Raw genomic sequence first — 17,592 nt, forward strand, 5'->3', positions numbered from 1 at the left:
GTCAAAAGGAAGCACTAGTCATGAAGTCCTTTCTAGAGTTCCAAGTCCCCCACCTGTACTTATCACCACTTAGAAACCTTCCAAAGCCTTGCTGTGATTCTCAGGGGGAGAATAGCGCTCAGGGTGCAGGGTGGGGAAGGGGGTGCGAGGGGGAGAGAAGCCCCATCTGCTGGGAGGGTAGATGTCTGGAGTCAGGAAAGACGCTGGGTGTCTAGGCACAGAGGTTCCCGCAGTGCTTAGACTGGGCCTTTAAACCCCCTTTTATGATGCGGAAGGAGGCAAGGGAAGGTTCTAGGGACAGATAAATGCACCATTCACGCATACACATTGTTCTTCACTCAGATATTGCCAGGATCTGAATGTGTGTGTTCCCCTCCCCCATATTCATAGGTCGAAATCCTAATGACCAAGGTGATGGTATTAGGAGGTGGGGCCTTTGGGAATAGCTTAGGTCATGAGGGTAGGGCCCTCCTGAATGCGATCAGTACTCTTCTAAAAAAGACCTCACAGAATTCCCTAGCCCCTTCCACAATGTGAAGACCTGGAGAGAAGGTGCCAACCCTGAAGAGGGCCTTTACTGGAAACCAACTCTGCTGGCACCCTGACCCTGGACTTCCAGCCTCCAGAACTGTTAGCAATAAACTTCTGTTCTTTATAAGCCACTCAGTCTGTGCCATTTTGCTATGACAGCCCAAACAGACTAAGACTAGGTATTATGACAGGAACTGTCTGTCACCCCCCCCCAAAAAAAAACCCTAAACAGGCTAGCCCTGATACACTTTAGTGCAAATGTGGGGGGTTTGCCCCTGGATGGGGTGGCCTGGGTGACCTGGGGTTGAAAAGCTAGGAGGAGTGGGGGAGCAAGCAGGTCAGTCAGCATCAAGCCAGGTGTGTGAGCTTGGGGAAGAGAAGCCCACCCTGGCATGGGGGTCTGAGATAAATGCGGACACTTCGTAAGTGATAAGCGTTATTCCAGGTCCGATGTGATTAGCCTCACATTGTGGCACAAAGCCCAAGAGCCCACAGTCTTACCGTCTAGACAGGTCTGTGCCTCCTTGTAGTAGCTAAGTGCCCTGCAGCTTTCTAGACTTAAGGAATCCTCACTGATTTCCCACAGGCTGTCTTGTTCTCAGCTGCCAGTTTCATGGGCGTGCAACCTATGCAGTCTTAGAAGGGCCTGTGCTTGGGGGCGCCTGGCTGGCTCAATAGGTGGAGCGTGTGACTCTTGATCTTGCGGTTGTGGGTTCAAGCCCCATGCTGGGTGTAGAGATTACTTAAAGATAAAATCTTAATTTTTTTTTAATTTTTAAGAAGGGCCTATGCTTGGCTCAATGCGCTGCTGACACCGTCTTGAAATTCTTTAATAAATTTTGAACAAGAGGGCTCACATTTTCATTTTGCACCAAGCCCCACAAATTATGTAGCCAGTCTGCCCTGAGGGGCACCCTTTTCTGGGAATGCAGCCTTTTCTTATAGCTGTTCTTGTTCTGTGAAGGCTGATCAGGCAGAGAGTCTAATCAGAGAAAGCCTGAGAACATTAACATATCTTCCCAGGTAATGCCTTCCGCCACCCCCCTACTTTCCTTTCTTCTCTGAAGTAGATGGTGATTACCACGTGGTCAAACAATATTCATTGAGCATCAGCCACCCTGTGCCAGACACTGGTCAACACAGACACGAATAAAACCTTGACTCTCCCGGGGCGCCTGGGTGGCTCAGTCGGTTGAGCGTCCGACTTCGGCTCAGGTCATGATCTCGCGGTCCGTGAGTTCCAGCCCCGCGTTGGGCTCTGGCTGACAGCTCAGAGCCTGGAGCCTGTTTCAGATTCTGTGTCTCCCTCTCTCTCTGACCCTCCCCCATTCATGCTCTGTCTCTCTCTGTCTCAAAGATAAATAAACGTTAAAAAAAAAAATTAAAAAAAAAAACCTTGACTCTCCCAAGAAGTGCACAGTCTGGTGGCAGAGACAGACACATACAAAATAACTTTGGCAGGTAAATGCTGAAAATTAGGGAGAGCAATTCTTTTCAGGAAGTACTGAATTATGAAATCATAAATTATAAGCACAGTTAAGTACAAACGCCTCCCAGTTGTGCCTGGTCGTGTCCTTGCATCAAATGACAAAGTGCCTTTCCAGGTCGCCCCTGCTGTCTGCACAGCAACGCAGAGCTTCAGGCAGGCTTGTCCAGGTTTAAAACTCCCCATGTCTTTCTCACACGGCCACTCACAAGTGTGCCAGCATCTGGCCCAGGAGCCTCTTGATAGAAATGATAAAGTTCACCCATCATGGTCTTCCTCTAAATCAGGGATCAGGAAACTCTTTCTATAAGGGGCCAAACAGTAAATATTTTAGGCTTTGCAGGCCATACGTTTTCCACTGCAATTCCCCGCCCCCTGCTGTAGCTCAAAACAGCCACAGACAGTGAGTAAACCAATGGTCGTGGCTGTGTTCCAATGAAACTCCATTTACAAAAATAGGTTGCAGGCTACATTTGGCCCACAAGGCTGTAGTTTGCTGACCCCTGCTATATTTGATTCGAATTTGGCGGCAGACTGGCCTAGAAGAGACTGTTTACTTGAAATAATGCAAGATTATGATATCTAGATTATAGCTAACTTTGTTATCTGGGTGACTTGGGCAAATATCAGTCAGGATTCCAGCAGGATACAATAGGCTCCTTCCAACTGGCTAATCCAAGAAGAATTCAATACACTATCTATAAAGGCATGGGCAGGGTTTAAGGAAACCAGTAACGAATAATGCAGTATCTATGACAGGTAGCACCAGAGAGACTTTACAAATCCTAAGCCTGAAGGAGCAAGGAGCAAGAGGAATTTATGGAACCCGAGAGGGAAACTTTATGGAGAGGCATTTAATAAAGGAACAAAGCCAATCTAGGGTGCCTGGGTGGCTCAGTCAGTTAAGGGTCTGATTCGGCTCAAGTCATGATCTTGTAGTCTGTGGGTTCGAGCCCCGCATCGGGCTCTGTGCTGACAGCTTGGAGCCTGGAGCCTGCTTCAGATTCTGTGTCTCCCTCTCTCTCTGCCCCTCCCTTGCTCATGCTCTGTCTCTCTCTCAAAAATAAATAAACATTAAAAAATTTTTTTTCAAAAAGTAACATAGCCAATCCTGTCACATTCAGTCCTATTATATATGCACACCAACTGTCAAAGCCAAGAGAAGGCAGAGAAGAGGGAGGCTATGGTTGTCCATGCAAAGTCAGCCTCTGGGGGTGCAGAGGAGGAGGAGCAGAGTGGATGGTGGATCTGGAGAGACAAATAGAAGGTCTCCTGCACAGCATTCTTTGGAAAGAAGCAATGAGACTCGACCAGGGAGTCATCCATTGATTCAGTGGGCATTTGTGCCTTGTGCCAGGCTCTGGGTTACAATTTAATACAGCTATAACCCAATAAATGCAAAGAAGTTCTATAGGGGCTCTGATGGAAATTTCCATAGGGCAAGTGGGGTCACGAAGAGATCGAGGACGTAAACATAGCTCCAAACTAAATGCCAAAAACACAAGTGCAGATTGCGGAAATCTGTCTCTACTGCAAGAAACCCAAAGGCTTCATGAAAGAGACACCTTTAAACACAGCAGAAGCCACTCACCCTTCACTAACACATAAAAATAACTTCACAGATCAATAATGGTGAATCCATATAGCAGGACTATAGAATTATCTTCAGAATCCACAGACAAGATCCTGACTGCAAGCTCATATTTCTCATTTCCAACTGATTGTCGACCCCGATGAAGCTAAACATGGCAGCTGGAACAGCGACTATCCGTTGAGGAATCTCAAGTGGAGACATGATAGGAATATACAGCAAAGAGACGCCCCAGAAATGCTCTGGCTTAATGCTCTGCTCGAGCTGTTTAAAAAACACTTCACATAAAGTAATGTTCCTCCTGGAATCAGTCTGACAGCAGTTCGTGATTATTACCCCAAGGAAACCACTAGCTTTTATCATCTCTTTCAATTATCATTTGTCTTAATTCTCTGGTACCTACATCAATATTTGTCCCTCCAAACATCCCACACGCAGAACTCTCTGAGCACCTTAGAACACCAATGGCCGGTATTAAATAGAACAAGGCAAACACACCCACCCACCAAATCTTTTTGTTTTAAGAAAATTTGTCATGATTTTACCCCCAAACCATTCCCTAAATGCCAGGATACACTATTACCCATATGCTGCAAATATCATGTGGCCAGAACGATGCTACCCCCATCACTCCCAGGAGGTGGAAACACGGATTCCCAGTCCTGTCTGCCACCCCCGCTTCCCCTCGGGATGGAGAAAGGAGCTGCTTTGGCAGAAGGGGGTGGACGTACTGTCATTTCGGGCTGGTCTGTCTGTCCCCAGCAGACCTGGGCTAAAATGTCAAATGGGGCACACACAATGAGCGGCCACCAAGAAGTAGGCCTCCTCCTGAGCCAACCCAGGGAGGAGGGTCCCTCTACTCCGTTGCAGTCCAAGGTCCTGCTCCCTGAACCACCAGGCCACTCCTATAAAGGAGCCCCTCCCCAAGCACGGACAAGCGGCACAAGGAAGACAAGGTCCCAGATTTCTGAGGCAAGGAAGCAGCCTCCACTTTGTTTGTCAAGGCTCTATCTGCCACTTTCTTCAGGCAATGTGCATTGAAAAGTGAGCCGGCCTCCTCTAATATGTTTTGAGTGCATAGAAAACATTTCCAAAAGTTACGATTTAGGACAGCAAAAGATATACACCGCGAACTCAGGTCGCTCTCAGGCTATTTTGCAGACATCTGAAATTCTGCTTTCCACAGGGCAAAAAGTGATCACTGAGTCAGTCTCAAAAAGACCACAAGCATCGCCATGAGGCTTTCAGATATTTTTTATGATTTATGATTTCGGCATTAAATTTGTTTCTTGAAAACAAAAATGATTCTTTCAAGCCAAAGGAGCTGAATTCCAAGATTTTACTATTAAAAGATAATACAAGAAATAAAGCAATGTTTTAACACGATCTTTTGCCTACCAGCCTACACGTATGCACATAATAGAAATGCATTAATTCGAGACCGTAAGCCCCAAGCAAGACTGACTGCATTTAAAAAAAAAGTTATTACAAAAAAAGCAGACCCACCCATGACCTAGAAAAGAGAGCCATCAATTCTGCCTGGTGCAAAAGCTTTCCTTGTCTTGAAATGTGGAATAACGGCTTCTTTTTTCGTAGGCAGTTTCCCCACACCCATGAATGACCTCAAGTAGCTCCCGTAGAAATTGTCAAACAAGGAACAGTACCACTATTGCACATTTTTCAACATATTTGTGTAAAATACAAACATAAACCAAAGGAAGGCTTCTAATGGCCCATTCCTCTGTACTTCAATGCGACAGGTCTTTAGGGATGAAATTGTAGGATGAGTGACGTAAAGGGTGTTTCTTTACCGTGCTGGATAATTGGCAGAGTGATTGGGACATTTTTATAAAGTTGCAATACTCCTAAGTGCACATTCTCACAACTAGGAAGCTCCAGAAAGGTTTTAGAACCAGCAATTTTATATCGGGAGAGATGGCTAACAACTGAAGCTCTGCGTCTTTTCTGTGGAAAAGAACAAGGTTGTGAGTCCTTGAGGCGAACTAAACCATCCACTGAGCATGTGTTGATGTGTCGATGTCGGGGAAGCCTAAGCTTTCTGGGAGGAACAAGCCCAAAACAAGAAAAATATATCTATTTTGCAATCTTGTGCTAATTAAGAGCATCCGTTAGTGGGCAGGAAAACAACGATTGAAGGAAATTATTTATTCCTTTTTAGGAGAAGGGAGTTGTGAGAGTTGTAGAGTCGGTCCCCAGCAGGACATGCGACCAGGCACAGCTGAGAGCGTGCAAGCATCAGCCACAACCTTTCTGTAACATCCTCAGATAATCACGGTCTTTAGGACTTGGCCTGAGTGAGTGTGCAGGGCTCTGTGAGTCTCTGGGGTGGCAGGGAACACGCATTCCCCTCTGCATGCTCAGGCCCTTTTTCTCAGTCAGTCCTGCTTCAAAAAGAGCAGGGGTCAGTTACACGTTTTGTGGTGACATTTAAAATTCAGGTACCCTGTGCAAAAATGTCATTCAAACAAAGGAATCTCAGTTTCAGTTCTGGATAAGATGTGTAAGCACACCCCCACCCTGTGTCTTGCACTGAATCAGCACTAAAACCTGGACAGAACACACAGAGCAGTGATTTGAGGAATCTGAAAAGTAAACACTAGCAGGCATATTGGAGAAGAAGACCAGAATTCAAAGTACCACTGAACGAGCAGTGAGGTCACCAATGTTTTTTCTTCTGAGGTCCTCTTTCCTGGCCCCCGCTTGAGACAGCCACACACTGGAAGTGGGCATTGGCACAGACCAAGAGCATCGGGAAAAGCCCTCCAGTTCAGGCTCCAGCAGAGAAGGGGCCTCCTAATGCTCAGAGACAGTGAGAAAATCCTTCATTTTCCTCTCTCTCTCTCTCTCTCTCTCTCTCTCTCTCTCTCTCTTTTCTCCCTCTCTATTCTAGCATCCCAATGCCTGGGCCATCCCACTGCAGTGGTGGAAGTCAAGCAGGGAGCCACAGGCACCTAAAACTCTAGAGAAGAGGGCAGCTCACCCTTTTATCTGTGGCTATCACCCCAAGAGGATGGGGTAAATGCCCCAGCGAGTGTTTTCTGTCTCTTTCTTCTGTTATCTTGGCCTTGGACTCAGGCACAGTTACCAGAGGTATGCAGTACAGCATGAGTAGAGCAGGAATAACTAAAGCCCACCCTTTCTGGTCAGGGGTTCAGAAACCACAAGGAACCGGAAAATACTGGGAAAATCGTGGAAAAGGAAAGCAACCCCATCAAGTGGTTTATGAAGCCCTGGGCCGTAGGAACATAGATCTGACCCTTGTTAGCATATCAAAGGCTTTGGGAGCCAAGCCGACTGACCTTTGGGTCAGGGTCCCAGACTGGACACTGGGTGGCATGCATGTGGGAGAGGTCTGAAAAAACACATGGCAAAGACTTTGAAAACAGGACTGATATTGAAATTACGATCCACAGAAGGCCGGCTGAAATGTGAGGCCTCAATCCAACCAGATTGCCTGTGAAAACAAATATATCAACCTTATCTATGGTATTTAATCTCAGAGTTTATGAGTTATGACTCAGAGTCTCATAATATAATATGCAAAATGTCCAGGATATAACCCAAAACTACTCGGCACATGAAGAGAATCCGAACTGGTGTGGGAAAAAGACAATCAACAGATGCCAATACAGGCATAACACAAATGTTGGAATTATTTGAAAAAAATTAAATGCAACTGTTCTCGAAAAACTCCAAGAAGCAAGGACATACATTCTTGAAACCAGTGGAAAGACAGAAAGCCTCAGCAAAGAAATACGAGATATAAAGAGCCAAATGGAAACTTCAGAACTGAAAAATGCAATAACCAAAATAAAAGTCTCATGGATGGACTCAGCAGCAGAATGGATAGGACACAAGGAAAGGTCAGTGAACTTGAAGACAGATCCATAGACAGTATCCAATCTGAACAACAGAGAGAAAAAAAATGATTTTTTTTGGTGGGGGAGGGTGGGTAGTAAAAAGAGCCTCAGGGACCTGTAGGACAATATCAAGAGGTCTAACTTTCAGATTAGACTCCCAGAGGAGGAAGAGTAAGAATGCAGTACAGAAAGGAAAAAACAAAATTGAAAGATAGAATGGCTGAAAAGATGCCCAAATTTGACGACAGCTCTAAACATAAAGATTCAAGAAGCTCAGCGAGCCCCAAACAGACTCCAAGAAATCCCTGCCCACACACATCATAAGCAAACTGTCCCAAACTGAACATGACGACAGAAGCCGAGTCCAATCATCTTGTGATGGACTCAAGTCGGTGGCGGGTCAGGGTCCAAATGGTGAGGTGGGAGAGGCAGAGCCCCTCCCCTAGGGACCTCTTCCCCAGAGGTCCCCTCCCTGTGGAGGCACAGTCCTACCTCTCCAAGTCCATCTGCTAAATGCCTCTGGCAGCAGACGGCACACATGCTGAAACCCAAATGCAGAGCAGCATTTTGAATCCTTTCCCCATCAATCTGCTGCCTCTGCAGCATTACACAGAGTGTAGGCTGGGAGGCAAGGGAACCAGAAATCAAATCAACTCTGACAAGAAAAAATGCACTATAATTCAAGTAGGCCCTGATAACTTTTAGGAAGGAATTAAGGACAAGGAAGAAAAGACGCTCAGCTCTAGACTGAATCTCTAAGTTACCCTGGTAAGGTGGAAAGAAATGCCAAACAAATTTGAGCTGGGTTTTGTTCTTCAACCGACATCTTTAAATTCACCATGTTTTCTCTCTCTGTGTGTGTGTGTGTGTGTGTGTGCATGTGTGTCAAAATAGTTCAAGTCTGGGTAAGATTGGAACCCCCGAGGGAATGGCTAAAAGAATAAAACATATTGTATTTTAGGTTTTTCTCATAGACAGTAGAAAGAGCAGCCAAATTCCTGGATAGATCCAGTGAAAGGCAGAGGCTCTCATTTGGTTTCATGATATAGAAACTACACAGCATCTACATGCCGAGTAGGAACTCAAATGTCGAATCATGTTTCTCACTGGGGTAACACATAACCAGGAAAGGAGGGAGGAGTCTCATTTGTCTGTAAGATTATAGAAGAAAGGTTGCCTAAGAAATCAAACAGGAACTGGAAAACAACATTAACCACATTTTTAAGGATCCGTGTTCTCTAGCTCTCTCACAAACACACACACATATACACACGCATGCACACACACTTCCACATATATGCATGCCCTATTCAAAACATATAGAGGACCCAGACCTTCTGGAAGTCAAAATCCTAGAAGTTTTGGGGACCTGGGTGGCTCAGCTGGTTAAGCGTCTGACTTGTGATCTTGGCTCAGGTCATGATCTCACAGTTTGTGAGTTCAAGCCCGCATTGGACTCCTCACTGACAGTGCAGAGCCTCCTTGGGATTCTATCTCTCCCTCTCTCTACCCTTCCCCGTTTGCTCTCAATCTCTCTCTCAAAATAAATAAATAAACTCAAAAATTTCCTAGAAGCTTAACATCATCTGAATCAACATCTGCTAGGAGTTCATGGACTTATTTCAGTTAGAAAACTCCAGCCAGTTAACATCTCCCCAAACATTCACCAGCTCCCGAATCGTCAGCCTCAGGATAGAAAGTCTGCAGCACCCCCTATAAACCCATTTTAAGGATCCTTAGATCCTGAGTAGCTGTCAAAGACAAAGGAGAAGTAGAGGGTGGGGAAAATAAGAAAACTACCTGAATGGAGGGAACGGAATCAAGGAATCAAGAAGGGAAGACAGGAAAGGGGGTTACGAGAGGAAGGAGGGGATACTCCCCCCAATACCTGAATAGCTACCTCTATCCTCCCCACAAGGTCACTTGGGACTCAGAGTTGTCCATGAGGGGTGCCTAAGGCCTCTTTGGTGCCTCTCAGCCCACATTGGTCCTCAATCCTCAGGCCAGCCCACAGATCTCCCCATGGTTCCCTCACTGTAATCCCAAGACTTCCAGTCACATCCATACGGATGCCCCATTAGCCTCCCAGCCCTAGAGCCTCTAAGGAGGCTCTGGGGAATAATGTCAAGCAGAATGCCTGTCAATGGTAAAGCTCAGTGCTGTTGAGCAATTTTACAGGGAAAGGGTTTCAGTTCTAGAGTCTAAACAAGATGTGATTTTCATTACTAAAGAGAATTAACATGTGTCACCCAGAGTCACCAAGTGCAGAGAAACAGGGGTCGTGGCAGAACATATCCAAGAGGCCACACTGAGCATCCGAGTCACAGAGCTGCGGCACCCTGCAGCCACCCTGAAGGCTGACACATGGAACAGCAGCCGAGTGTGGCACAGCACATGGGTGGGAAGAAAAACCTTTCCTGGAAATCAATGGTAGACACTGCATGGTGCCTTTGAGAAAGGGCATAAGCAGGCAAGGCATAAGGTCCTCTGCCGTGGGTAGGACAGTCCAGGGTAGGTAGAAGGAAAAGAGCACAGCAGAGTCCAGGAGCCCAGCCAAACCACCCACCATTTTGCACATGGTTCAAGGGCATCATCAGTTTTCTGATGAGGCTATCACACCCCATTGAATACAAGCCATCAGTTGCACACAATTACACACGTATGCACATACGTATGTATGATTTATGGGTTTTCAATACATTTTCACTCATTATTAAATCTTTGTCATTTTCATATTGTCCATACTGCCACTCTCTGGTCCTTTTTGATTGTGATATAGTTTTAGGTAGCCTGAGTGAATCCTACTGACAATTAAAAATAAGACTCTGGTGCTGGGACATTCCTCTCATGATTCTGTATTTATAGAACATTCTTCTGTCTGAATGCACTGTAAGTTATAGTGCCTGACAAGCAGAAGCAGCCCAATAAATGTTTCTTTTCCATCTATGGGAGGCTGCCAGCAGTATAACACAAGGCAGGGCAAGCTCGTTGCACAACTCTGGAACCAAAAGCACTTAAGCTTCAAACCTAAATGGAAGGAAAGATCTACAATCTTTATCACTAACTGGCCCTTTTTAGGAACATGAAGCATTGCTGAAAGAAGCAGACCTTTATAGAGGTCAATTGGGTTTGCCACCATGGAACTTTCTGGACTTAGAGCTCTCTGGTGAATGAGAGCAAGAATCCCTGAGGTTAGAAGTGGAGCCGTCCATGTGGCAGCCGACCTTGGCCCAGTCTCCTTCCCCATTTCAGACTGGAAATAACAGGAGTAAAGGGGACAAATTGGGCAAATAAATATAGCAGATCTAAGCTGATGGAAATGTTGACCATATTTCTTAATGGTATGAGAAAAAAAGACTGGCAGTCCTTATGTTAAAGAAAAACAAACAAACATCTTGGAAGAGCTTAAAAAGCAAACACATTATAGGCGCACCTGGGTGGTTCAGTCGGTTAAGCGTCCAACTCTTGATTTTGGCTCAGGTCAGGATCTCATGTTTGTGAGTTCAAGCCCTCCTGAGGCTCTGCACTCACAGTGCAGAGCCTGTTTGGGAATCTCCCTCTCCTCTCTCTCTGCCATCCCCCACCGCCCCTGCTCGCATACATTCTCTCTCTCAAAATAACTACATAAACATGTAGAAAAAAAAAAAAAAGCAAATACATTCTAGAATCTAGAAGACAGAAACTATTGTAGCTTTTATTTTTACTTGTTTTATGCATGCAGAGAATCACTGTATTCAAAGAGAGCTTAAGGATGAGCTAGACTCCTTCATATTATAATTGAAGAAATCAAGATATCAAGATATAATTGAAGAAAATCAAGCTCAGAGAGATGAAATGACATATCGATGTCACATAGGTAGGAGGAGTTAGGCTGTGACTCAGAGCCAGACCTCTAGGCAACTAGTCCCATACTTGCTCTGCTACATTATGCAGCCCCCACCCCAGGTCTCAGAGTTTTATCTTCCTCATAGGAAGTTTATACTTTTCCTATTAGTATAGACTTTATATGTTATTTTAATCCACTGAAATTTTGAGGATGTTTGTTACTGCAGCATAACCTATCCTATCCTGACTGATACAGGTACCTACAAGGCACTAGGTAAAAGATGGTTATCATTGTTGGGTATGAATCCCCACAGAACTCTCCCAATGCCACAACGTTAGAGATTGAATGGTAGGCTGTAACAGAACGTTGGTTTTATGGATATTCCCAGGGAAAGAAAAGAAGTGTAATCAAAGATAATTCACTGCCAAGACTCAGAGAAGTTAGGAGGTGCTCAGATAAATACTATAAGGAACTTTTTAGGATTTTATAGGCCCTTCTAGGATTATAAAACAAACCTTATTCTCTGGTCTGCTCCCTAAGTGCATCTTGTCCTGAACATACCTTTCCTCTCCTACCAACAATCCTCTCTTTTATTCACTAGTCAGTTCAAATTCCACTTATTTTGTCTCATGTACTTCCCCCAAACTTCCTATTCACTCAAGCCTTTACTATGTGCAAGATAAACTATGCAAAGCAGGTTCTTCAGCAATTATTGCTTGCACTTCTCATTTTATATTTAATCAAATGTTTGCTGTAATCTGTTGCAAGTACGTTGGTCTTGTTTCTCTAACCAGACTACAAACCTCATGAGAACACCATGTATTTTACTTTGTTTACAGTCCCCCACATAAATGATTCCAAGGGACATTTTTATATTGATTTAAATGCCAGGGAGGAAAGAACATGACATAATTCTTGAGATTGAGGACAATTTTTTTAAAGAACTTTGGATGAAAGTAGGGATATCCACTAGCTGGGTTTCATAGTAATACCTCAATCTAGCCAAATATAAATACTACTTATTTATTTATTTAGATGGAATCAAGTTATCAACCTTAAATGTGTGATAGATAAAAAGGGCAACAACGATTTATGTACCGGTTGTAAAATTTAATCGGAACCTGTACATATATATTCTATACCTTGAAATCATCAAGTTAGGTGTTATCCAAACCTATTTGTTAAGAAGAGAACTGAGATTTTTCTACTATATAAAGTTTGTTTTCATAATCCCAAAGCTGTTGACCTGTAACCTCGAAACTATAAACACTTGCTACAGTCAATTTTATTTGTTAAATGCAAAACTATGTTTGACTCAAAAGGTCGATCCCACAAAGCCTTGAAGGGATGCCCCTTCTGTTCATAACTGGTCCAGTCCCCCTCATCCCACCTGCACAACTATGCATGCAGATTCTCTTAAAGGTAAACAGATGCATTCCTCCTTGTAGGAATTCATTTTACAAATAAAGTAACTCCAACATACTTGAAAACACGTGAAGTTTTGCTCTTCTTCAACATTTCTTACAGTGGGAGCATTCTTAATCTCTCTACAAAACTAACTTGTCAGGGGCACCTGGGTGGCTCAGTCGGTTAAGTGTCTGACTTTGGCTCAGGTCATGATCTCACGGTTCGTGGGTTCGAGCCCTGCATCAGGGCTCTGTGCTGACAGCTCAGAGCCTGGAACCTGCTTCAGATTCTGTGTCTCCCTCTCTCTCTCTCTGCCCTACCCCACTCATGCTCTCTCTCTCTCTCTCTCTCTCTCTCTCTCAAAAATAAATAAACATTAAAAAAAAAAAACTAACTTGTCAGATCAATGGACATTCAGCATCGTCTCTACCTGTGCTCTCCTGCTGCTACCAGTGTAGCTGTATTTTCACCAGGAGTGACTTGGTTTGTTCCCAAACCAATTTACATCAGTTGCACAAGTTATTGAACTCCTATAATTTAATTAAAATTAGGTAAACTGATGAAACCTGTGCACAGAAAGAAAACAGTTCTCTTTTCTACAGAAACCAAGTCAATAAAAGCTAGGTACTATTTTTAAATGCCGTTGCGTTAGGTATGAGTAAAGCAACTGTAAAACGGAGTAACAAAATCACTAAAATCTAAAGGTGTTTTGCACGTAGGTTGCCTCACAAGTGTTAAGTTCTTGCCCCACTTTGAAGAAACCAAAATTGGAAAAAGGGTGATGCAGTTCAGATGGGTTTTTGCAAGAAAGACCAGAACTCCAATCAGGAGCCAAACTCACAACAAAAGACTGGCAAACAAATGTGCATGCGTTTTTTGAGTTAAAGCAGACTGTGTGTATGCTTTTTGTTAATCACTGCTTTAACTACCTTCTACATAACTGACCAATTACTGCGAATCAGTGACTTTCCATAGGAGGCTTCTACTCACCTTGCTAAATAAATGGTTGTAGACATTCCACACGCACACAGAGACAGGGCGATGTTATTAATCAACTTAGATGCTAGACTAATGCCAGTGTGTAGCTGGAGAAATACAAACATAAAGCAGGACTGTGGACAAGGCAGAAGAGTGGAAGAGATGACCGCAACTTCTTTTATGTTTGTTTCTCAAGAAGCTACCAAGTTTTCTGTCTTAAAAAAAGTGTTTTTTTGACATTCAACATTTTTACAATATAAAACAAGCACTTATTTACAAATGAGGTAACATAAAAATCAATACGAGGGAGGAGCCATTGGCTACCACCCTGAAAACAAAACATGGCTCTTCTCCCAGGTGCAGTTTAAGGAGACCAAGGAAGGCAGAACTGACCATGGATAGGATTGTCCGCCTCAGCACCACCTCCAGGCGTGGGCTGGTGAGGGCCCCACCCTCCAGGCTGTTGGGCAGGACCCCGGGCTCCACCTCCTGAGGCTCAGCCCAGCTGGCAGTGAGGTGATTCCAGGAGACAAAAGCCCATCACATCACACTGGGGCAGCTCTCACTTAAAACTGAACATTTGCCGGGCGCCTGGGTGGTTCAGTCGGTTAAGCGTCCGACTTCGGCTCAGGTCACGATCTCGCGGTTTGTGAGTTCGAGCCCCGCGTCGGGCTCTGTGCTGACAGCTCAGAGCCTGGAGCCTGTTTTGGATTCTGTGTCTCCCTCTCTCTCTGCCCCTCCCCTGCTTGTGCTCTGTCTCTCTCTGTCTCTCAATGATAAATAAACGTTAAAAAACAAAACAAAACAAAACAAAAAAACCTGAACACTTGCTGCGGATGCTTCTCCACCAGGTTTAGGAGTCAACCATCTCAATCATAATTGACAAGTCTTAACCCGGCACCCACCCCCGTGAGGGAGGGAGTGGTCCTTCACAGGAGGCCTGGGGTAGGGGAGGCAGAGGTATCTGTATTCTGCAAACTCCTATGCCTGATTCTGATCCACTCCCAGATTAAGGGCTTCATGAGGCCCATGCTTCCCCTGAAATCAACTGCAAACAAATGTGTGTGCAAACAGATGTTCGTGATTCTGGAATGCTTGTCCATGGCTTCCATCGGATTGTTTTCATCAAATTTTGTAACTCCTGTCTACACAAGCCACAGGAAATTTGAGAAGAAACTGAACATAAGAATTCCCTACACAGAGCCTCCCTGTTGTATTTTTCTCTGTCTCTAATTTTTTTTCCACCAAACTCCAATCTGTTCCTATTTCTTCCCTTCTATTTTTAAATTGAAAATTTTTGCCTTCAAAATAACTATAATCCAAAAACTCCTTGAATAAAAGACACAGAAAATTAAATTTCCAACTTCCCTTACTCACTTCTCCCATTCCTATACGGTTTTATTCTTTTTTTAAAAAAATGTATAAACCTTAAGAGCACTTTTGATCTGTTTTTTTCTATTAAGTTAATGGCTTGTCCAAACATATGTACCTTTAATTATCAGCATCCTAGTTTACCTATATTTTTTAAATAACAAAATTATATATAGAGATAGTATTTTTTTTTCCTGTTCCTTGTCTCAACATATCACCATGATGAGAAAGGACACAATGTTATATGTGTAAACAGACTTCAATCTATGCTAGTGGTTTGGTTTTATAAATAAGAACATTCCCTGTCCAGGAATAAGGCCCAGGCATTCAGATTTTCCAAAACAATTCTCTGTATCCAGGGTACCAAAATGAAGTCAAACACTTAGGTTTCCAAACTGATGTAGCTCTCTGCTTCTGATTGAGGTTAATGTCCTGTAAGTGCACATTAGTTAAATAAGCCATTTTTTTTTTACTATTTCTGTACAAAATGAATATTCACTATTCAAAAGAATATTCCCTATCATAATTATACAATCAGTTCAAATTTGTTCTTAAGCAATGGAAAGCATGCTTGAAATTCCACCCTGACAAAATAGCTAAAATTAAGCTTTAAAATATATTAATTGACTTGGAAAATATCTAAGAAGCCTTAATATCAAACCTAAAATCTATAGTAATCAACATATTTTTCTGAGATCCAGATTTCAACATGGATGTAGGGCATAGTATAGAGTAGAAAGAGTATCAAATCTGACCTGGTTTAAAACCTCTATTTACCTTGAAGCAGTAATTTAACAGAGTCCCTCTTGGTAGAAAGGAAATAACAACCATCTCACTCATAAGGCTATTATGAGAACCAGCTAGGATAATGACGCAGCAAGCTTTTGTAAGCTTGGGAAGAGTTGTTTATAAGTGGGGTATCCTGGGAGGCGCCTGGGTGGCTCAGTTGGTTAAGCGTTCAACTTCAGCTTAGGTCATGCTCTCGAGGTTCATGGGTTTGAGCCTCACATCAAGGCTCTGTGCTGACAGCTCAGAGCCTGGAGCCTGCTTCGGATTCTGTGTCTCCCTCTCTCTCTGCCCCTCCCTTGCTCACACTCTGTCTCTCTCTCAAAAATAAATAAACATTAAAAAAACTTTAAAAGTGAGGTATCCGTATAACTGCTGTTCTCTTTAACACAAATGCCCAAGAGGAGCAAACACATAGACACTACATTTCTGCTAAGCACGCCCATCCCTATTAATGAGCACCAACAGGCCAAGGGTCCAGGACTCTCCCACAGTGAATATATCTTTAACTGAACAGAGAAAAGCATGTAGTTTCACCCTGGTCATAAATTCCATGGGCCTCTGGGCATTACTTTTACCGGAGGTATATTTCACATACTATAAAAGTTGCCATTTTAAACAATTGAGCAGTTTTTTATATACACACAGGGTGTTCAACCATCAACACTTTTTAACTGCAGGATATTTTCATCACATCAAAAAGAAACCCCATTCTCCATTCTCTCCTCCCCCCAGCCTCTGGCAACCACTGATCTACTTCCTGTCTCTATAAATTTACCCACTCAGGTGATTACATTAAAATGGAGAGATGCAATATGTTATTTCTTGTAACTGTTTTCTTTCACTTAGCATAATGTTTTCAAAGTTTATCCACATTGTGGCATGTATCAGGACTTCTTTCTTTTTTATGGCTGAATAATATTTCACTTTATGGATATACCACGTTTTGAGTATCCATTCATCAGCTGGTGGACATTTGGGTTGCTTCCCACTTCTGGCTCTTCTGAATAATGCTGCTATAAACATCTAGGTACAAGCTTTGTGTGAACCTATGTTTTCAGTTCTCTTGGGTATATCCCAAAGAATGCACTGGCTGGGTTATTTCCAGGAACTCTTGAACCCTAATATTCATGTCAGCACCCTCTGTGTAACTCATTTTCATGGCAGACAGAAGGCAATGTAGTTCACCAGGAAGCCCAAAAAAATCAAAGGAGGAGATGAAGACATGCATAAAGGAAAAAGGGGAGTTCTGCATGAAGCAATACACTGCTGGTCCCAAAAATGTCCTAATCATATAATTCCCCATACCATACAAAAGCAGCAGCCATAGTTAGGATGAGGGGACCAACAGTGGAACTAATTTGGCACAATCCTCCTAATAATAAGAACAACCAACATGTAATGAGTGCTCACTGCATCCAAGGCACTGTGCTAGGCACATTACATGGGTGGTCTACCAGTTGAGAAGATGGGGAAACATGATTTTTTAAAACAAACACTGATTGCAGCCAATTCCCACCAGAGTGGCATAATTCATCTCTAGGCCAGGCCTGCAAGGAGAGAGAAAACCAGAAGATAAACTGCCTGAGTAAGAAAATGACATGTATCTGGAATTTTCTGGAAACTCAACAGAGTAGAATGGGAGTGGAGCTCGAAGCCTTGAAAAGGGAAGAAAGGAATTAAAGTATAGGCAAGAGAAGGCAGGATCAGTGGTGCATGAGTCTAAGAAGCAAAT

General features: G+C 43.5%; 1 protein-coding gene across 7 annotated transcripts in view; it reads right to left on the minus strand.

Annotated features, from left to right (window-relative positions):
• Window positions 1-17,592, minus strand: part of METTL24 (methyltransferase like 24) — a 170,687-nt gene that overhangs the window by 138,491 nt on the left and 14,604 nt on the right. The window lies entirely within an intron of this gene.

This window comes from Leopardus geoffroyi, chromosome B2, assembly GCF_018350155.1.
Source record: "Leopardus geoffroyi isolate Oge1 chromosome B2, O.geoffroyi_Oge1_pat1.0, whole genome shotgun sequence".
Taxonomy (NCBI): Eukaryota; Metazoa; Chordata; class Mammalia; order Carnivora; family Felidae; genus Leopardus; species Leopardus geoffroyi.